Source organism: Saimiri boliviensis, chromosome 15 (genome assembly GCF_048565385.1).
Source record: "Saimiri boliviensis isolate mSaiBol1 chromosome 15, mSaiBol1.pri, whole genome shotgun sequence".
NCBI classification, from domain to species: Eukaryota; Metazoa; Chordata; class Mammalia; order Primates; family Cebidae; genus Saimiri; species Saimiri boliviensis.
In genome coordinates, this window is record NC_133463.1 from 54,642,222 (window position 1) to 54,665,892 (window position 23,671).

The 23,671-nt window shown below is 39.0% G+C and overlaps 1 long non-coding RNA gene across 5 annotated transcripts in view; it reads left to right on the forward strand.

The window, feature by feature from the left end:
* Positions 1-23,671, forward strand: part of LOC141581474 (uncharacterized) — a 323,356-nt gene that overhangs the window by 37,535 nt on the left and 262,150 nt on the right. For 3 of the 5 annotated variants that reach the window (XR_012514129.1, XR_012514128.1, XR_012514127.1), the window contains 3 exons: positions 2,487-2,621; positions 14,750-14,957; positions 16,062-16,242. This is a non-coding gene — a long non-coding RNA (uncharacterized LOC141581474). Of the gene's footprint in view, positions 1-2,486; positions 2,622-5,501; positions 5,598-14,749; positions 14,958-16,061; positions 16,243-23,671 lie in introns of all 5 variants that reach the window. The other 2 variants (XR_012514131.1, XR_012514130.1) reach the window with 2 other exon arrangements.

Sequence of the window (23,671 nt, forward strand, 5' to 3'; positions counted from 1 at the left end):
ATGTCGAGGGTGTGAACAGATACACTCTTACATTATTGGTGTTTATAGAAATCGTTTTATGAAACTTATTTAGTAATCTTCATTATACCTAAAATAAGGGTTGTAGATTTTGATTCACAATTCCACTTTTAGGAATCTGTCTAAGGGAATTAACACTAAAATACCAAAACAATTGTTATGCGAAAAGATGTATATCAGTGTTTGTATTGGTTTTCTGTGGCCACTGTAATAAATTATCATAAACTTGGTGGCCTAAAACAACAGAAATTTTAGGGTCCAAAAATCCAAAATCAGTATCACTGGGGACAGGCATGGTGGCTCACACCTTCTAATCCCAATACTTTGGGAGGCTGAGGTGGGTGAATCATTTGAGGTAAGGAGTTTGAGACCAGCCTGGCCAACATGGCAAAACCCTGTCTCTATTAAAAATACAAAAATTATCAGGGTTTGGTGACATATGCCTGTAATCCCAGCTATTTGGGAGGCTGAGGCACAAAAATCTCTTGAACCTGTGAGGCAGAGTTTGCAGCGAATCAAGATCGCGTCACTGCACTTCAGCCTGGGTGACAGAGCAAGACTCCAATTAAAAAAAAAAGAGAAATCAGTATTGCTGGGCTGAAATCAAGATTTGGCAGGTCTTTGCTCCCTCTGGAGTCTGCAGGGGAGAATCTGTTCCTAGCCTCTTTCACCTTCTGGTGGTTCCTGGTATTCTCTGGCCTGTGTTGCATCATTCCAATGTCTACCTCTCCGGTCTTGTGGCTTTCTTTTCTTCTGCCTGCAGTCAGGTCTCTACCTGCTTCTCTCTTAGAAGGATGCTTGTAATTGCATTTAGGGCCCATCTGGATAATCCAGGATAATCTCTGCATCTCATGATCCTTAACTGAATCACATCTACAAAGAACCCTTTTCCCCCACAAGGTAACATTTACAGGTTCAAGAGATTAGGATCAAGGACATCATGCATACCTGCCTTCAAAGAGCTTACAGTTTGATGGAGAAGCCAGATAATAAATCAGTAATTGCAGTTCACAACAAGAACATGAAGGGAACCTGATTTTTAGAGTGTTAGGAAAGGGAGGCAATTACACGCTCTTTGCAATTTAAATGATAAGTAGGAGCTGGCTAAGGGATAACATGGGGAGGAAGACCACCACTCACACTGAAATTTGAGTTCTTACGCATAATGCACTCTCTTATTTTTGGATCTTTGTTCCTTTGTGCCTTTACACGTACTGTTATCCCTTCATGGAACACTTTGCTAAATCCTTCTTATTCCTCAGGTTTTAGCCTACAGGATGATGCTTCTCTACCCAGTAAAGCTTCTCCCAAGTATGCTTCCATGGCACTCTGTACTTCCTTGCCACAATCCTTACACTCATCTCTAAATGCCGGCTTATTTATTCACATCCTCTACTAAGCTGTTAGTTCTGTGAGATTATGGCTTACATCTGTCTTGGTTACTCTTCCTTCTTAGTTTCCTATCTCTTAATAGAATACCTGGCACCTAGTTGATGCCAATAAGTACTGTTGAATGTGTGAATGAATGAGTGTAAAATGAACTTCAAATTGAGCAGGATTTATTTACCAAGCCTCCGTTTTCATTGAACTTTCATTAAATATGCAATTTATCAAAGCAGGTTAAGCACCAGATTTGACATTGGTCAGAGAGATGCAGGCTCAAAGTTTGTTTTCTCATTTCCAGTTGTGCCTGTGTGTCACCTAACATTCCTCGGTCTTATTTTTGGTTTTCTTTGGTCTATAACATTCAGGGCTTGAATAAAATACCTCTAAGATCGCTTTTTGCCAAACCAGTTCTTTGTTCATGTATCTCCCCGTGTTTGTCTTCTCTTCTCTTGTTTCCCTTGGAGGACTCCTGATACCCCCTTAGGGCACAGCTAATCTGCTTCTCTTACTCCTCCCTCAAAGCTGTTAAGACTCCCCACTCCTCACGAGAACACTTTGCAGATATTACTATTATAATATGCACCACATTGTTTCATGATTGTTTATGTGTTTCCTATGTCACTCCTGTTTCCACCACTTTACTCCTAACTAGAATGGCAGTTCCATGAAACTGGTATCATATTTTCAAGTTTTAAATCCCTTTGTATCCCTACTATTGAGTGCAATTCCTGCAACAATTAACAGTGAATATGCCGGGGCCTGGTGGCTCATGCCTGTAATCCCAGAACTTTGGGAAGCTGAGGCGGGTGGATCACCTGAGGTCAGGAGTTTGAAACCAGCCTGGCCAACATGGCGAAACGCTGTCTCTACTAAAAACACAAAAATTAGCTAGGCATGGTGGCACATGCCTGCAATCCCAGCTACTTGAGAGGCTGAGGCATGAGAATTGCTTGAACTCGGGAGGTCATGCCACTGCACTCCAGCCTGGGTGACAGAGTGAGACTCTATCTCCAAAAACAAACAAACAAACAAACAAAACAGTGAATGCAACTGAATTAATTCTTCTTCCATTTTCTTTTCAGGTTACAGATGAGCATTTTAGAATATGGGATAAAAAGAAGAGAAGAGTGGTGTCAATATTAGAGCAAGTCAGTAGCATCTGGGTACCAACAGTGCACTGTAATCTTACAGTTTATGGAACTGCTTTCTTCAGCTATGTAAGTTCAGTCCAAATGGTTACTGTTTAAATATATTCTCTGCATATTATAAACAATAGGTGGTTTTGGCTGGCATTGCTTAGAGCAGGCAAAGGAGACATAGCTTAACTCTTAGTAGGAAGTAGCAGATATTAACCTTTTCGAGCTACCTGGATCCATTTGATAATTTACTCTTAGTAAATTGCTTAAATAGAACCTTAGTGGGCCAGAAAGTTAGCACATCTGCCTGAAAGTAAGCAATTTACTCTCTTCTAGGTTATTGGATTAGTCCTTAATGGACTCTTTAAATCTTAATGACTTCCTCTGAATGTGAAATGGTAGTCTTTTATGGTATTCTAACTAAGCATTTCAAATCAAATCACATATATTTGTTGAGCTCTGTGAAAAGCATAGTGCTTAGCCATGGGGCATACAAAGAAGAATAAAACAGTTGCTATCATTAAGGAGGGTACTATCTTACTGGGTACACAAGAGGATGTTACATAAGTTAAATAATAATACATGATTTAAATAACAATTTGAGGGACTTACAGAAAAGATTTTATGAAGTAGTAAATGATTAATTGGTAGATTAATTATTCAGATTACATATAGTAGGCACTCCAGAGAGCTGGGAGAACCCTTCAGGTTATGTAAAGCTTTTTGAAGAAGAAAGTATTTGAGTTAAGTCTTCAAGAATATCTGGTAAGGGAGAAAAAATTTGTATTATTTGGGGACATGATGGAAATGACCTGTTACCTGGTGGGATATGTAACACTATCAGGAAGTGATAGGTGGTGGTATCAGACAGACTAATTTTCAGGGGGGAATTCTGCCTGGAACATAGCACCTAGAGGGAAACAAACAGCAAACAACATGTGTCATGATCTAGGCAAGAAATCAATATCAAGAGATTCAGCATACAGTGTGCTACATGGTGGCTGATTCCTATAATCTCAGCAATTTGGGAGGCTGAGGCAGGAGGACTGCTTGAGCCCATGTTTGAGACCAGCCCAGGCAACATAGTGAGACCCCATCTCTACAAACAAATTTGTTGAGTATGGTAGCATATGCCTGTGGTCTCAGCTACTCAGGAGGCTGAGGTGGGAGGATTGCTTGAGCCTAGGAGGTCAAGGCTGCAGTGAGCCATGATAATGCCACTGCACTCCAGCCTAGGTGATAGAATAAGACCCTATCTCAAAAAAAAAAAAAAAAAAAATCCAGCATAAAGGGAAAAGATGTCAAAATAATTGATTGTTCATAAGAAATTATTACTTACAGCAACACTGACAAACAGCAGCAACAATGGTGGCAGCAGCAACAAATGTTTTAAAAATTTAGCATCTTTACCATTTTTACGTGTACAATTCAGTGGCAATAAATGCGTGTATATCCTTTTGTCCCTCTTCATCCCCAGTCAACAATTTTTTAGTGTTTTCTAAGTGCCAGGCATTTGTACATTATCTTATTTCATATATTAATTCTTCTAACCATCACTAATTTATAGATTAGGTACTATTATAATTCTCATTTTATAGATATGAATATTGAGACATCAATCCACAAATAGATGGTACTAACCAGTCAAACAGCATAAGAAAGTTCTGCCCACAAATGGTACCAGCATCTGGGCAAAGGCTGTCTTGGCCAACTTTCAGTCCTGAGAATTGAGCAGGAGTTGTTAGAAAGCGGGTTGATTCTCAAGGGCCTTTAAGCTGTTGTACATCTCCATGTACTTACCAGGCCATGAATTTCAGCTGCAACCACTCAGTGAGGTATTGGTTCCACTTGGCCTGGAGTGACTAGGGACTTTATGTGGACTCTATTTCTGCCTGCTGTATCCTTCTAGCTCTGAGACGTCTGCCTTGATTCCTGCCTCCAGCTTTTGCATTAGTCTTTGGACCTAGTCTCTTCAGTCTTAAAACTTGGTATTTACCAGTGGACTTGGACTTGACTATTTTCTTGATTCCCGGCTGGTTTATCTTTAGGGGGAAGTTCTAGTTTCCATTCCAACACCCAGACCTGGTTTGAGGAACCCCTAACTGTCTTCACCCAGTATTTCACACAAGCCAACCTTAGCTGAACTTGTGAGCTCTTTCCTTGCTATTCCTCTAAGTAGGGATAGGGTGGTGAGTATATGCATTGGTTCAGACATGAACAGAATTTGGCCCATGTTTGGGAATCCATGAGCTGGAGTAGAGCAGAGTTCTTCAAGGGAAGAGAGGAATACAAGCCTCGTACAGTCCTTTGGAATGAAGACGGGGAAAACCTTGTATTTCAAAATACTTAAAATATAGCATTTCTAGAAGTGACTTTTATTTAACACAAAGATAATTATAAAACCAATACAACAATGTGTCCTAGATGGTCCAACTCTGGGCTACTTCTGCAAAATTGAAGTCATACATGGATTCTATATTAGGTAGATTTTTTTCTTTCCAGTTTCAAGGAAAATATACAACCTCAGGATAGCTTAGCTTTGTGTTTCTTAAGGGATGATTTATTGGACCATCAGGCTCAGATATGTAAAATGAAGATTCCTACGTCATGGCCCACATCTACTAGATCAGAAACTCTTTATAGCTACAGGTAGTAATTTTTAATTTATATCCTAGGTGATTATTATCTACACCAAATTTTTATTGAGAGAAAGACTAAGAAACACAACAACAAAACAAGCTGGTCTCACAGAAAACTGTAAGGACTTTGTGATTCCGTGTGATTCTAATGATGGATTTTGTCTCTTTAGTGCCATTGTTACTTATCTTAGTGTGCCATCAGCGTAATGAGTCTGCTTTTTTTTTTTCAGTCACAACCTTTGAGCTCACAAAACTACGATTCTCTACTCTCTTACTTGCTGCATCCTGATTTCTGCTTCTTGTGATTTCTCCTGCCTTGCAGATTCTCCTGCCTGGTGGCTTGGGCCTCCTGCATTTTTCTGGATTTCTGACTGCTTGGCTTTTCCACCCAACAGATGTTTTTGTTGTCTGGTTAGAGGTTAGTGCGTAAGTTGGTTTTAAACCACAGATTAGTAGATCTTCGCACAAGATAATACTTGTGGTTTTTATTTGACTTTATTTTCTATCCACATGAATAATTTTAATATTTTCAGGATTATAGAAGAGATAAAACTAAAGTTTATATATCTGGAATTATGTGGCTAAAATAACATATTCTACGTTTCCCTTATTTTTTCCCTATCTTCCTCTAATGGTACCTGCATCCTGCATTTAAACTCTCCAAGAAAGATAATCTAATTTGTTTAGTTGGTTACTTTCCCAAGTAAAGTAGCCCTGTTGGCAGAGGCCTCATGCCATTTCACAGATCACTGGCCAACCTTGAGTCAGGCACTCATCTCTGGTCCAGTTAACTGTGGTCAGAGTAGTAAGGTCACATGGTCAGCTCTTCTTAAAAAACAGAAACCATGGATCAGTCAAGCATTTAGAACAGAAAACCCTCTTTATTATACAGCCACATTCGTAATTGGCGACTTGAAGCTTTGGGAATAGCCCATTGTAAAATATAATCTGATACATCATTGTCTGACTCAGGTGTCTGGATTCACTTGGGGATAGCTCTGGACATGCACAAAACTCACATTCTACTCCACTAGATATTTGTCACTGTGGCCTTATGGTAGAAATGCAGATGGGGCTGTACATACTTCAAGCATACAAACTGCTACTATTCCAGAAAGGCTAGATATTTAATAAAAATTCATGAACTTTATTTCAAGTGCTAGCTAGAAACAAGACAATAAAGTCAGTTGAAGGATTCCATAGATATCAAAAAATCAGAGGCCTAGAGCTTCTTTAGACCAGGGAATCAATTACCTGCTGGGTTCCTTGAGAAACCATGCATTATTACTTACAGAAGGATGTCAATTGATTGTTATGGTCTGCACTTTAAAGAACGTGAAGCCTTGATTTACAGGCACCTGTTTTCTCACATTGAATAAGAAATGCTGGTATTCACTGTGTTCATGAGACAGGAAAAATTATTCAACATGTGTCATTATGGTCATCTTACAGGAAAATCTAAATTAATAATTATTTTTCTGAACACTAGCTGTTAAACATATTACATGGATCATGAAACTCCTATTCAAAAAGTATTGCTCCTTGCAAAGAGAAGGTTCAAAGTTTATATTCTGTAAAGTCTTTCTACTGGCATTATTGTGAATACATACTGTATGAATGAAGTTCCCAATCATTCACTTAACAATTATTTATTGAGAGTCTGTTGCATTCCAGACACTATCCTAGCTATGGGGAAGACAAAGTAACTGTCTTTATGGAGCTTACCTTTCAGTGGAGGAGCCCAGAAACAAGGTGTTTTCAAAGACCCAAAGGGACCCAAGAAACTAAATCAGAGTAATGGACTGAAGAGTAAGGGATGATGGGGTGGAATACTTAAACTAGGATGGCCAGAAATGGATGCTACAAGGAGATAAAATTGGAGCTGGAACCTGAATGAACAGCAACAGAACACTTATTTAATGCTAGTGAGAGGTACATTAACACTACACTTTGGTATAATATAAGGAGAGTTGAAGACACACATGTCCTATGACTCAGTAGTTCCTTGCCCAGATAGACACTTAACAGAAATGCTCGCAAGGGTGTACCAAGAATTATGTATGAGAATTACCTGTTTCCTTACATAGTTAGTAAAGGTGCTCTCATTTGTGCCAATATCACAGTGCTCAACACTGAGGACATGGAGTTGGAATGCATCGTATATTTCTGACTGGACGTGGAGTTGGAATGCATTGTATATTTCTGACTGCTACTGATTTACTGAAAAAGTTATTGCTCCATTGACCTATAAGAGTTTCGTAATGTCAACTGTTTCAACAACCCAAATAATCAATTAACAATAGAATGCAGATGAAAATTATGTTATTCTATACAGTGGAAACTTTACAGAAATGAAAATGAATGAATTACATTTACATACTCATAATGGATGAATCTCAGAAACACAATGTGAAGTGCAAGAAGCCAGACACAAAAGAATACGTGATGTATAATTTCATTTGTATAAAGCTCAAAAAGGAGGCAAAACTAAACTCTAGGGTTTAGGAAATGCAAGCCTAGGTGGTCAATCTGAAAACAAGCAGGATGGTGATTAGTGTGTAAGTCAGGCTAGTACTTACTTCTGGAGGGAGGGGTTTTTAATGTTTGGAGGTGGACAGGTAGGAGGCTATATTAGTTCTTGCATGGCTATAAAGAAATACCTGAGACTGAGTAATTTATCCTCACTATTGCAAGGACAGTACTAAGAGATGGTGCTAAACCATTCATGAGAAATCTGCCCCTAAGTTCCAATCATATGCCACCAAGCTCCACTTTCAACACCGGGGATTACATTTCAATATGTGATTTGGGGAAGGACACATATCCAAACTGTATCAGAGGCTTTAAGGTACTGACAGTGTCTTTTGACCTGCAAAACAATCCCCCATCCTGCTAGTGTCTTCTGACCCTGGTTATACCTAGCTAGGCCTTTCCTTTGTGACACTTCGTTAAACTCCATACTGATACTTTGTGCATATAACTCTTTGTTGTATTTCACAGAAGAAAAAATTCATAAAAGACACCACCCATGTCGTATTAGTCAGGGTTCTCTAGAGGGACAGAACTGATAGGATAGATATATATAAGAAGGGGATTTTATTAGGAGAATTGACTCACTTGATCAGAAGTTGAAGCCCTGTGACAGGCCAGCTACAAGCTAAGAAGCAAGGAAGCCTTTCTGAGTCCCAAAACCTCAATAGTAGTGAAGCTGAGAGTGCAGCCTTAGTCTGTGGCTGAAGGCTCGAGAGCCCCTTGGCAAATCACTGGTGTAAATCCAAGAGTTCAAAAGCTGAAGAACTTGAAGTCTAATATTCAAGGGCAGGAAGCATCCAGCATGGGAGAAACATGGAGGCCAGAAGACTCAGTAAGTCAAGTCCTTCCAACTTCTGCTTGCTTTATTCTAGCCTCCATGGCAGCTGATTAGATATTACCCACCCAGACTGAGGGTGGGTGTGTCTCTCCCAGTCAACTGACTCAAATGTTAATCTCCTTTGGCAACACCCTCACAGATACCCATGAACAATACTTTGCCTCCTTCAGTCCGATCAAGTTGACACTCAATATTGACCATCACCCACGTATAATTTATGTACTACTTTGTCCAATAAAATAAAAAGTAATGCTTATACTTCAAAATGTAAAAAATGAAAGAAAACATTTATGAAGAAAAAATTTAAAAAATTAATGACATCTTTATGTTGTCATAATTTAAATTATTAAACACAAATGTAATTTATTCATTTGTATAGAAAAATATATTTTATTTAATTATTATTTTGCTACTTCATTACTGTTTACCTGTAATGAAGTAGCAAAATAGTAATTAAAATATATTTTATTTTATTTAATTAAAAATAAATAGCTGATGAGTAATTTTTTTTCTTAATTTAAACTATATTAGAAGGTGTTCTAGCTATTTGATTATTGTAGGGAAAGAAAATAATATTTTATATAAAAGCCTTTATACTGAGAATGCCTTAAGGCACTTTACAGTGTAAACATTGATAGTGAATAACCTTGAGCAAATTTTGCCTTTGTTATGCATTGAAAACTCTATACATAGCAAATAAGGAAATGTTGGTGAGAATGCAAGGCTTTTGTAATTATTAATATTTATTTCCAAGCCTACTAGGGATACATATATAATAAAATACCTTGCGGAAATAATAAAGGTCAACAATCATTAAAAAAAAAAAAAAGGATTTACCCGTCTACTTATCTACTTGGTAATGATGATCACATTTCTGCTAACATCGCAATGCTCACTACTGAGATTGGGACTTGGGGATGTGTTGTACAATGTGACTGTTGTCACTATTGTGACAGTAACTATTGATTTACTGAATAACTGCTCAATCCACTATTAGGCAGGGAACTGGCAAGGTGCATAGCAATCTCATTACAAAGGAAAGCCTTGCCTGTTTTTTTCTTCGTTCTGCTATAAAATCTGTAATTTCCTTTTTCCTGTGTATATGTCTATATGTGTTTATGTGCATACATTTGTTTACCAAAAATGCATTGTATCTGTTAGCTAGAGTTTATGACCTAAAGTGATAAAATCTACTAACAGCCCTTAGTCACACTTGGTCTCTTTCTGTCACCTTAAACATGAAACTTGAAGATTGCTAAAACAGGGAAGAACTAAATTGCGTTAGGAATCCAGGGACCCTCTAGGACAGAAAGGTGCCTGGATTTGGACAGAAGGGTCCAATTCAATGCTATACAAATCTATTAAGGCAGCCTACTTGTCCTGTGTAAGGCTCAATGGCAAGGTAGGCCTAAAAAGTTCAGTGATAGGCCAGTGCAGTGGCTCATGCCTGTAATCCCAGCACTTTGGGAGGCTGAAGTGGGCGGATCAGCTGAGTCAGAAGTTCAAGACCAGCCTGGGCAACATGGTGAAACCCTGTCTCTACTAAAAATACAAAAATTAGCCAGGCATGGTGGTACATGCTTATAATCCCAGCTACTCAGACGCTGAGGCACAACAACCGCTTAAACCAGGAGGCAGAGGTTGCAGTGAGCCAAGATGGCACCACTGCACTTCACCCTGGGCAACAGTATGAGACTCTGTCTCAAAAAATAAAATTAAAAAAAAAAAAAAACTTCAGTGATAAAATTCTGAGATAAAATTACTGTAAATGTAGAAAAACAAGATTTTTGGCCGAGTGCAGTGGCTCACACCTGTAATCCCAGCACTTTGGGAGGCCAAGACGGGTGGATCACAAGGTCAGGAGTTCAAGAACAGCCTGGCCAACATAGTGAAACCCCGTCTGTACTGAAAAAAAAAATACAAAAAATTAGCCAGGCATCGTGGCAGGTGCCTGTAATCCCAGCTACTCGGGAGGCTGAGGCAGGAAAATTACTTGAAGCCGGGAGGCAGAGGTTGCAGTGAGCCAAGATCGTGCCATTGCATTCCAGCCCAGGTGAGAATGCACACGCCTCAAAAAAAAAAAAAAAAAAAAATTTAAGTCCACCAGGGCTGGCTTGGGCAAAAGTTAGATGATTAAAGGTCAAGGTCAAGGGGTTTTCTGGGGTCTGTGAGGCAGTAGACATAAGAACCTATCTGCCTGCATCCAGGTGGCAGTCCTGAGTTCTAGGAGGTGTCTGAATGGCTGATTCTAAGAACTAAGATACCAGGAACCCAGGCCATAGAAGGATCTTCCTCTCTTACTCCATGAAGAAGTAGTGCAGTTCAGCCAGGAGTCTCTACTGCAGGAGTTTTAGGTTGTACCAGCAGAGTTTATGTCTTTAGAATAAAAGCCACAGAAACAAGCGGAGGATTTCTTCAGATAGCCTTGGAAAGAGCCTTCCCCTAGGGTGCTGTTCTGGGAAATGTGGACCTAGAACAGCAAGATCAGCGTCACTTGGAAACTTGATAGAAGTGTGTGCTCTTAGGACCCACTCCACACCCACTCAAAGTCTCTGAGAGTGGGGATGAGCAATTTGTATTTTATCAAGTCCTCTGAGTCGCTCTGATGCAGGCTAAAGTTTGAGAGCCACTATCCTAGAACAACCAGCCATCAGCAGAGGTGGTGGACTCCTTCAGCTGCAAGGCTCTAAGGTGAGAATCAACAGGACTGTGCTGTTAGTCTCCACAAGTGGTAACTTTGAGCTTAAGTACAAATGGCAGCATCAGCAATTAGTGACAGGTCAGGGGCCAGCGATATCTACATAATGGTGACAAAAGCAGCATGATTTTGTTTGTTTTGAGACAGAGTCTTACTCTGTCATCCAGGCCAGGGTGCAGTGGTGCAGTCTTGGCTCACTGCAAGTTCCATCTCCTGGATTCAAGCAATTCTTATATCTCAGTCTCCTGAGTAGCTGGGACTATAGCTTTGTGCCACCATGCCCTGCTATTTTTTTTTTTTTTTTTTTTTTTTTTTTTAAAGAAAGAGAAAGAGAAAGGGGGAGAGAGAATAGGAGTCTTGCTCTATTGCCCAGGCTGGAATGCAGTCTAAAAATAGGTATTAAAAACCTCTTTTATGCCGATAATTGTGCTTAACAGCAGAGACAGGAAGGAATAAGGGAAGAAAATAACAAACCAACAGCCACTTAATATTTCATTTAAGTCTGTGAAATGCTATGCAAATGCTGAAGAGTGATTTACTTCCAATTATGTGGTTACTTTCAAAATAGGTGTAATGTGATACTGAGAAAAATGTATGTTCTGTGGACCTGGGGTAAAGAATTCTATAAATATTCACTGAGTTTACTTGTTCCAGGTCTGAGTTCAAATCACAGATGTCCCTGTTAATTGTCTAACTCATTGATCTGTCGAATATTAACAATGTGGTGTCAAAGTCTCCCGCTATTATTGTGCGGGAGTCCAGGTCTCTTTATAAGTCATTAAGAACTTGTCTTATGTATCTGGGTGTTCCTATATTGGGTGCATATATATTTATGATCATTGACTCCTGTTGTTGCATTGATCCTTTTACCGTTACGTAATGTCCTTCTTTGTTTCTTTTAGTCTTTGTTACCATTAAAGTCTATTTTGTCAGAGATGAAAGTTACAACTCCTGTTTTTTTGTTTGTTTGTTTGTTTGTTTTGTTTGTTTTTTCTCTCCATTTGATTGGCAAGTCTTCCACCAACCCTTTGTTTTGAGTCTTTGTGTGTCCTTGCTTATGAGATAGATCTGGATACAGCGAACCGATGAGTTTTGACTTTTTATTCAGTTTGCCTGTCTGTGTCTTTGATTGGGGCATTTAATCCATTTAAATTTAGGATTAATATTGATATTTGTGAGTTTAATATTGTCGTTTAATGCTAGCTGGCTATTTTGCTGATTAGTTGATACAGATTCTTCATTATGGAGATACTTTTTACCTTTCAGTAAGTTTTTGGGATGACTGATAATGGTTGTTCCTTTCTGTGTATAATGCTTCTTTCAGAAGCTCTTATAAAGCAGGCCTGGTGGTGATGAAATCTCTGAGTGCTTGCTTGATCACGAAAAATTTTATTTTTCCTTCATTTATGAAGCTTAATTTGGCTAGATATGAGATTCTGGGTTGAAAATTCTTTTCTTTGAGGATATTGAATATTGACCCCCACTCTCTTCTAGTTTGTAGGGTTTCAGCTGAGAGATCTGCTGTGAGTCTGATAGGCTTCCCTTTATAGGTAACCTGACCTTTCTCTCTAGCTGTCCTTAGAATTTTCTCCTTTATTTCAACCCTGGTGAGTCTAACAATTATGTGTCTTGGGGTTGCTCTACTTGAGGAATATCATTGTGGTGTTCTCTGTATTACCTGAAGTTGAGTATTTTCCTGCCTTACTGGGTTAGAAAAGTTTTCCTGAATAATATCCTGAAGAATATTTTCCAGCTTGGATTCATTCTCTTCTTGACATTCAGGTACACCTATCAATGTAAATTAGGTCTTTTCACATAGTTCCATTCATATTTCTTGGAGACTTTGCTCATTCCTTTTTGCTCTTTCTTCTCTAATCTTGTCTTCTCGTTTCATTTCATTAAGTTGGTCTTCGACCTCTGATATCCTTTCTTCTGCTTGATCAATTCGACTGTTAAAACCTGTGAATCCTTTGGGGAGTTCTCGTATTGTATTCTTCAGTTCCATTAATTCACTTATATTCCTCTCTAGATTGTCTATTCTCGTTAGGATTTAGTCAAACCTTTTTTCAAGGTTCTTAGTTTCTTTACTTTGGGCTAGAACATGTTCTTTTAACTCACAGAAGTTTCTTACTATCCACCTTCTGAAGCCTGCTTCTGTTAATGGAACACACTCGTTCCCCATTAGGCCTTTTTCCCTCGTTGATGAGGAACTGTGATCCCCTGTAGAGGGAGAGGCATTCTGATTTTGGGTATTCTCAGCCTTTTTACGCTGGTTTCTTCCCATTATTGTAAATTTATCCACCTGTCGTCTTTGTAATTACTGACTTTCAAATTAAGTTTCTGAGTGGACGTCCAACTTGTTGATTCCCAGTGCCGGAATCTGAGCATGCCACTGCACGGGCCAAAACGGCATTAAGATTCGTGGTGCTTTTCTGCCTGAGAATCTCCGGTCTGGCTTCCTTCTTGAGTACCTTTTTTAATCAGCTGAATAGGCGACTCTGCCTTCCCGGAGCTCCAAATGTCGACCAAAACGGGATCCAGTCCGGTTTACTCTGCACCAAGAACCCCCGCGATGGGGTGCCAGCAAAACCGCCGCGCCGGCCACAAGAGTCGTGCTGGTGACCTGTGGGGCTCCTTTGCTGGGAATCTCCTGGTCCGTGAGCAACAAACATTCATCTGAAAGTCTGGCGTCCTCTTGTTCTCTGTGCTTTCACTGGGAGCTGCAATCCTGAGCTGCTAGTAATCAGCCATCTTGGATCTCTCCATTAAAAAAAATTTTTTTTCTTTTTAATTTTTAATGGAGACAGGATTTTGCCATGTTGTCCTGGCTGGTCTCAAACTCCTGAGCTCAGGCAATCCGCCTGCCTTGTCCTCCCAACGTGTTAGGATTACACACATGAGCCACTGTACTTGGCCAAAAGCTGCACAATATTAACTTCTGAAGAAGTCCAGCCTTCATTACTGCTGAGCTTCCACCCATCTTAAGGGAGCTTCTGTGAATTCTGGCTCAGATGGGATTGGACAGTAGATTGACTGGAGTTTTGGACTCCAGAAAACAGTCTGGGGGCTTTTTAAATAGTCAAGAGAGGTGGACCTGGGGGGAGGAGAGGTAGACCTAGGAGGAGGAGAGGTTGAATGAACTCTTTCTAACCTGTGATGGGGGCTCCAGTGTTTCATGCGGCAGTGCACTGGGGGCTGTCATTTGCACCTAAAACTCTAAGGAGGGATACTCTAATTATGCAAGAAGGTATTTTCACTTGTTAATTTACATTTTTAATTAGTTTTGTTTAGAATGTTAAAATGCTAAATATCTTTATAGATTCATTCAAAGATCAACACCCAGACTTAAGAGTATTCCTAACTTCACTTTGGCATCTTTAAGATGGTCCTTCTGTGTAGTAGATGCTAGCAAGGAAGGAATTGGTGCTCCCATCTGTAGATAGCCAAACTGGAAGGCTTTGACACAGCACTCAGCTGAAACATGCTGTTTTTATTCTCTCAGGAAAACAGAACTAAAAACAACATCACCCTCAGCAAGGAAACATAGTACTCACTACAAGAGAGATGACAGGACCTCTGTCATGCTTATCTATGGCTTATGTAACAAGAGTTAACATTTTTTTAGAAATGTGATGTGGCATGAAGACATTATTAAGATCTGGTGTAAAACAATGCAAATCTGAAACCGGAGAAGATTGAGGAAATGAAAGGTATTTATGGAAGGTCACTGCTGCCTTCATTTTTAAATATTTGTGAAATTTCTTTCTCCTCTAAGGAAAAATTGAAGAAAGTAATCCTCATACCTCAATGATAAAGACATATCAGAAGATGAAAAAAATGTTGTTACCACAAAGGCTGGTACCATTATTTTGTATTTTACATTCTCCTTAATTTTTCTCTTTTCACCCAACCAAGAATATATTACATCATCTCCATATTAAAGGGCTGCAGGAAGCTATAGATTTCTCTGCAAAGTTTTGAAACTGTGGAAATAACCATACTCATAAATTGATGATGCTTAAAATGATCATGAGCTGTAAAATCTTACTCTAATGATTCTGAGCATATAAATGAGAGCAGAATTTGTTCTAAGCCAGTTATTGCTATACTGGCATTTCCCCATTGGGGCTGTTGGATTGGTTATACGTGTGAAATAAGTTATGATATTTTTTAATACAAGGTCTAGGTAGTCTTGCAAGTAGTAATACTGGCTTTTATCAAAATAATCAACACACAATGGGTCACTGTAATAATTGTGCTTTGAAATGTAATGGGGATCTCAAATCTAGAAAATTAAAGAATAATGTGGGAAACTTGACATGTATGCATGAAGATATCTATATCTTCACCCCTGGAGATTTTGATTTAGTAAGTCTAGGTGGAACTCTGAGAATCTGCATTTTTAAAAGATTAGCAGATGTTTCTGTTATTAACCAGGCTTGACAAACACTGAAGTACTGTCTATCTATCATCTCTCATCTTCTTCCCTACCTCCCTTCCTCCTTTTCTCCCTCTTTCCCTTCCTTTTCTCCCTTTCCTTCCCTCCCTACCTCCCTCCCTTCCTTCTTTCCCTCCTTCCTTCCTTCCTTCCTCTCAATCTATAGATCTACATAGATATAGGGATTGCATCTGAAACTTGTTTATAAATTTATAGTTTACAAAATGTATTCTGAGGTAATGACATGAACCTCACAATATCTACTGAGGCAAGAAGGGAAATTTAAGGGCAAGGACTTGAAGCTTAAAGAGGTTCTCAAGCTGAAGGTCTCTTGGTTGACAGAAATATAATTCAGATCTATATTCTTTTGTTTCAGACCTCTTCTCCTGTATCATAAGGGGCTACAGTAAAGTCCTGCCAACAGTTTAATGCCATCTTTCTCCTTCAAGAGGATGTGAACCCAACCTTCTGAGACTGGAGGTGGGAGGAAACAGTGAGAAGAAACCACCACTTTCTCCATTTTCCAGAATAACTCAGTAACCTGATCATTCAGTGAGGTAAGAACCAAGAATACACAGTACTTATGTTTAGACAAGGGATTCTTCACCTGATGGTGAGCAGGGCTCAAGAATCCCAGAAGATATATATGTATATAGGCTGTACACAGAGAAAGAGTCTGTGATTCTTCCAAAATTATATGTAAAATTTTATGTTTACATGTAGTTGAAATATTTTTGGTACTCTAGTATGCTGAATTCTGTGTTATTTTAGTAATAGCATCATCCTGGTTTTCTTTGGTAGCATAGCTTCTTCCTTATTGAATACACCCTGGAAAGCTATTCACAAAGGTGCCTGTGCTTTAGTAGCCTGGTTCTATGTATATGACCCATGTTAAGCTAGTTGAAAAGCCACCATTTGAAATTTGAAATTTAAATAATGAATCAAGCGATACAAGAATGAAATCAGTTGGAGTTTATTCATTCTAGCAGAGGTGATCTGAGCATCCTATGACCAAAACTCTTTAGAATTACATTACTTAATTCTTACTTTTCCCAGTCAATCTGTCAGCCTCTTCTTTGTATTTGTGAACTTCTCTGTATGAGTCAGGGTTCTCCAGAAAAAGAGATGGATTTTAAGGAAGTGACTCACATGATTGTGGGTGGAGTCTGGCAAGTCTAAAATCTGCAGGATAGGTCAGCAGGCTGGAGACCCAAGAGAGTTGATGCTGCAATCCAAGTCTGCAAGCAGTCTGCTGGCAAGTTCTCTCCTTCTCCTTGTCCTTTGCCTTCACCTTTGCCTTCTCTGTCTCTCTCTCTCCTCTGCCCCAAATATTTGGGTACCATGGTATAAAAAAGTTGACACATAAAATTAACTATCCCATCTCCCATTTGCTTCCATAAATTGTTTTTGTTTGTGGAAGCCAAAGATGGTTCTCATGGTGTGCAACCAAAAGAGCTCTAGAGAATGTGAACATTTTTCTAGGAAGCAAGCACAAATTTTTATTAGATCTTCAATTCAGTCAGTGGCCCAAAGAATGTTAAGCATCACTGGCTAGAGCAATTGGGAAGGAATTTGGTAGGAAGTGGCAGGGGGCAGACAGCTGGAGGGTACTCTCTCTAAAATTTGAATGATACTAGCAATGTCCCACAATACCCCTTTGCAATTCTTCACTTCATCTCCATTTTAGGGGTGATGTTGACAGCCCAGTTTACATGAAAGTGGACCAGATCTTTACAGAGTCATTTTTTCTCTTCATATTTTTTGTTGGCACCTAAATGAATCTATTCCCCTTCCTTGTATAAGAAATGTTTAATTAAACAAGCCTTTCTTCAGGGGTAATTAGGGGTCCAGCCACATTAGAATCACCTTGGGTGCACATGAACAATCCATATTCCTGTACTTTTCCTCTTGCTACCATAGATAAACTAGCCTTCTTTCAATGTAAGGCAATTCTTTCACTTGTGTACTCAGTCCTATCACCCCTAATTTATCCAGGACTTTGTGTCACAAGTACCCTCCCTTCAAGCCCTCTCCCATCTCCTGCATCACTGAATTGTCTCTATTGGATCATTCCCTTCAGTACACAAACATACTGTATCATTCCCAGTTTTAAAACTCTCTAGACGCTTTATTCTCATGTAGCTATTGCCCATATCTCTTCTTCCCTTTTAGCAAAACCTCTTGAAAAAAACTCTCAATACTGGTCTCTCACTTTGCTTTCTTGTTCCAGTCAACTTTAATCAGGCTTCTGTTGACACTACTCTAAGAAACTGATCTTTTTCAGATTACTAGGTTACTAACAACCTCAGTTTTGCCAAACTTAATGGTCAGTTCTCAATTTCCCAGCAGCCTTTTGACCAGTTGATCACTTTCTGATTCTTGGAAAATTCTCTTGTCTTCAGAGACAGCACACTGACTTGGATTTTTTTCCTACTCCAGTGGCTTATTTTTCCTTGATTTCCCCGTTTTCTTATCTGTAAGTTTTGAAGGACTGAAGGGCTAGTTTCTCTGCTTTCATAATCTAGTCTTACTTCCTAGGTGAACTTTTACACTATTGAGTCCCCCAATCTTTCCCCATGAATGGCAATCTTTCATATGCAATTGCCTCCTCAGCATATCAATTTGAATATCTAATATGCATTTCAAACTTAACTCCTGTATCCATGGCTTTTGAAAAATATGCTCCTTCCATAGGGCACCCCAATTCAGCCAATGGCACCACTATGCCTTTAATTGCTCATGTCTGAAACCTGAGAGTTATCCTTGACATTTTTCTTTTTTTTTCACACACCCAACAGCCAATCTATCAGCAAATTTATATTTTACAACATTTAAGATCTAGTAACTTTTCACCTCCAGGATGGTCTCCCTGCTCCTGATAGCCCTCTTATTAATTTTCCATATAATAACCAGAATGATAATTTCAAAATTATATCAGATCACATAAGCTACTACTAAAAATCTTTCGGTAGTTTTCATCATACTCAAAATACAATTCTAACTCCTTACAATTGTCTGTGTTTCCCTGTGAGCTGCTCTGAGCCTCTGTCCGGTGTCACCTTCAACCACATTTCTCATTCACCTTGTGCTATCTTTATGGGCCTTCTTGCTGTTCCTGGAACATGTCAAGATTTTTCCAAATTCAGAGACTCTTCACCCTTAACTGGTCTTTCTATTGGGAATGCCATTCCTCTCAGATCTTCCAAGTTTAATTCAGGTCTTTCATCCACTGTTTGCTCTCAGAGAGGCCTTCTCTGACTGTCTTGCCTAAGTTAGTTTCCCCAGGCTTCTAGCATCTTGATAGTGTTCTAGTTCTTAACCTAAGTGATGGTTACAGAGATTGTGACTTTATAAAAATATGACATTTAATAAAATGTATGGTTTTTAATTTATAGTATGTTTCATAGTAAAAAAAGATTTTAAAACAGAGGTGAGGCAACTATTAATGAAATGATTTTTAAATTTTTCCTGGAATTGAAGGTCATGAATCTTGAACCTGATGGGTGAAAAAAGACCCAGGACAAGGCACACTGATCAGGCTGCAGTGTGGATAGTGGAGTGAGGAAATGTGATAGGAGTGGTTCAGAAGACAGATGACAGAAGCCTGGACCAAGTTTTCCAAAATGGAGATGCTTTCTGGAGCTTTTCTGCTCTTCAGCAATCTCTTAATTCCTATCTTGTTGACCCTCACTCTGCTTTTCCACTACAGTCATTCAAAAGCTTTCTTTCACCCCAGGATTTCCAGGCTTCTTTCTGGTTTCTAGCAGCTCCTTAGGATAAGGCTTTCTACTGAAGTGAGAAAGCTGAGGCCATCTGACATAAACTTGGTTCTATCCCTTCACTTTAAGATTTTCTATCTCTGCTTGTTCTTTGCTGTTTCTATCCTGTTTCTGATATAAAATTCCTTTCCTTTTATTTGCCAAGAAATATTTTCACTCTTTATTCCATTATGGTCCTACCACCCCTTCAACCAAACTTGAATATTATTCCATCCCTGCTGATATGGTTTGGATCTGTGTCCCCACCCAAATCTCATGTTGAATTGTAATCCTGAATGTTGGAGGTGGGGCCTGGTGGGAGGTGATTGGATCATGGGGGTGGATTGTCCCTGTTGTGCTATTCTCATGATAGAATTCTCATGAGTTCTGGTTGAATAAAAGTGTGTGGCACTGCCTCCTTCCTCCTGCTCCAGCCATGTAAGATGTGCCTGCTTCCCCTTCACCTTCTGCCATGATTGTAAGTTTCCTGAGGCTTCCCCAGAAGCAGAAGCTGCTAGGCTTACTATGCAGCCTGTGGAACCATGAGCCAGTTAAGCCTCTTTTCTTTATAAATTACCCAGTCTCAGGTATAGCAGTGTGAAAACAGACTAATATACCTGCCTATCTTTTCTTGAAATTATATTAGTTGTTTATTTAAGGTTTGCATTTCTACCCCTAAAGACAACAGGGTCTTTGTCTTCTTCCCTGCTTTGTTTCCACCTCCTAAAACAGTGGTTGGAACATAGTAAGTGTTCAATAAACAATGGTTTAATGAACAAATGAATCTTAAGATCTCTGCATTATTATGTTCAACATGTTTTGCATCATTTTCTTCTTAAGAAGTAGCACAGGAAAATGGGAAAAAATTAGTCATTTTTCTCTGTCAAGGGACTTCTTCTTTCTATTTTACACATATGGTATTTTGCTTTTTTCCTTTAAATATGTTATATTTATAATAAGCAATAAAGATAATTCCATTTAAAATAAGTAAAACAGGCCAGGGATTGTGGCTTATTCGTATAATCCCAGCACTATGGGGGAGGCCAAGCCAAGAGGATCACTTGAGCCTAGGAGATTGAGAACAGCCTGGACAACATAGTGAGACCCCATCTCTCAAAAAAAAAATGCAGCCAGGTATGGTGGCACATGCCTATAGTTCAGGCTACTCAGGAAGGTGAGGTGGGAGGATTGCTTGAGCCTGGAAGGTTGAGGCTGCAGTGAGCCATGATAGTGCCATTGTACTCTACCTGGGTGACACAGTGAGATTATCTAAAAAATATTAATAATAATGACAATAATAAATAAATTAGGTAAAACAGTAGCATCCAGTACTCTCTGCCTAATTAGAATGCTTATTTTTCTTTTACAGCCTCACTGCCTGAAACAATACATTTATTTATTTGTGGTCTGCCTCACTGTCTAGAGTGTCAGCTCCCTGAGGGCAGAGACTTTGTCTTCTTCACAGTTGTACCCTTTCTGCCTAGAACAGTGATTGATATACCCAGAATACTCCAATGAATTTTACAGTTCATCCCAAACATGCTGCTGAATCAAAGTCTCTTGATGATACCCCAAAATATCAATTTTTTATAAGTTCCATAGTTGATTCTTATGAGCTTTAAAGTTGTGAACTATCTGTCAAAATGATCATTACTAGGTAATAAATATAGGGGTTCAAAATATTGCTAAATCTAGGGATTATCCTTTGGTTCTATTATGTTAACCCAAGTAGTCCTGCTGAAGAATAGACTGAGAAATTAGGCAACCTATAAAGGAGTGAGAATAAAAATGCTTTCTTCTTATGTCCCAATAGTTCTGTTAAAACCAGGTAGAAGGAACAGCCTCCCTTCAGCTTTTCTCTCAGTGTTTACAACTAGTGTGTTCTTCTTTTCTCTCTTCTATTCAGAATTTTAAAAAATAACTGTTGAGTGTTGTAGGTATTGTAAATTACATTGGTCTAACCTACTTAAGCTGTGTGAATTTCAAATATTTTTCATCTTACACAGTAGATGTGTAAAGTGTATCACATCAGGACAGAAATAAATCTTGTTAAGAGAAAATTTTGTCAGGAAAGCTTCTTACCTAGTTTTGTCTACTTTAGGATCCAGGTGGCAATGCACATAATAGCTAGAGGTGTTCTTTATCATCTTTTGAAAGTGTAAATTATTTTTTGGTAATTATTCAACCCATAGTTTATAATGACAATGATTTACAACTTCCCATACATATGTATATACCTCAGAGTAAAATGATTCTGCTAGCAGTCTTCAGATCTATCTCACTTAGGAAATTGAATTCGTCTTTATCCCAGAATATGAAGGCAACAGACTTGGATTCTTTTCTTACTGCCCTTGAGATGGTTGACTTTTTGAACGCACTCTGATCACCTGGTCTCAGCTTTGGCCTCCATGTTTATTTTTCAGTCCAGTTTCTTAAGACCTGAATGTTTATCAGAGACCATATATAGGAGGTTTTACTCCCTTTCAGTGTATTCCGGATATTGTTGGTTATTGTTATATTTTGTCACTTCCTGCCTGGTGTGCCAAATAAAAATGGATATTTCTTGTATTGGTCAAAAACTTGAAAGTGATTGTGATGGCTTTTTAAAAGACATCTGAAAGTTCGTTGACCCTTCTTCCATCAAGAGGTGGACTCTAAATCTCTTCCCTTTGTGAATGGACATAGTGACTCACTTGTAAAACAGAAGTGACTATATGTGAATAACCAGTTTAGGGTAGAAAAGGCATTTTGTTTTTGGGACACTGACCTTGAAACCCAGCACTGCTCTGAGGAAGCCCAGACCACATAACAAGGCCTAATAGACAGCCCCCACTGAAGTCCCAACCAATAACCAGCAACAAGCACCAGACATGTGAGTAAAGGGGCTTTGAGATGCCACCACACCAATCCACCTTTGAATTTAATAGCAATAGAGACTGGAACCATGTAGATGAATCTAGTCAACCCTCTGAATTGTGAAGAGATAATAATGACAATTGCTAATTTTATGCCACTAAATTTGGGGTGGTTTGTGATGTAGCAACAGATAACCACAGTAGACATGACACTCCCTTGATTAAACTTACACTTGCTCTGAGCATTTAATCCTTTTGCTTTGTTAAGTCTATGCCTTTTTTCTCTGTTAAGTTTATGATGCAAAATGCTGACTCATGTTGAGTACTATTTTTAGAGACAGTGGACTTAAGAGAGAGATTTACAGGCCAAAGGAAACAACAGAGTGGAACCATTTTTGTTTCAATATAAAAAGATGTCACTTGGTAATTGCAGAGAATTAAGATGAATACAGAACTCAGGGGAAAACAGTGATGGAAGGAGAGTTGATTACTGTACTGAGATCACTGCTCAACAGGTGGTCTCTTACTTCCGTCTCACCCAACTTTAGTCCAGTGTCTGAATACTTTTTCTAAAGCAGCAATCCTATCATTCACCAACTTGCCTTAAATGCTTCTAATGCATTGTCTGATATAAAGCCCAATTTCCTCAGCATAACACAAGAGCATCTTTGTGACCCCCCAAAGCTCCTCCATCATCTGTCTCTGCAGCCTCAGGACTCCTCCCACCCCTTCTTACACTCTGTGCTTTGATTGTTTCAATCACAGCTCTACCTCCCCGGGCATAATTTTGAACTTGCTCTTCCATCTCTCTGGAATGCCTTTCTCTCTCCTTCTTTCCATGGCCAATTCCTACTCATTCTTCAAGTTCAAACTTTAATGTTGGCTTTGTCAGTGCTGGCTGAGTTGTACACACATTCTGTGTATTCTTTAGGCCCTGGGTGGTTACCTATCTGTCCTAGGACTTTCTGTCTGGAATTGTCCTTGTCCATCTCCTTACCAGGCTGGGAGCTCCTTGAAGCTAGGGCTTGTGTCTGTTGAATCCCCTGAGTCTATCAGCCCAGTAAGTGGCTTATAGTAAATACTCATATATGCTCCATAATTCATGAATTATGGCAGACAGTAAGTGAGAGGAAATTGGAGAATGGTAAGCTACTATTGTTTTTAGTAACTAGGAGGAAAATATTATTGTGGTCTTTAATACTTGAAATCTTACTACTTAAAAGTTTAGAATAAAGTGGAACAGATGGGATTTAAGCCATGAAATAGCTTTGGGTCAGACTTTAAATGGAAATAAGATGAAGAAATCAAATATTTACAAAATAAACTTCATCACAGTAAACTGAAGGAATACATTCTTCATAACTACAATTTTT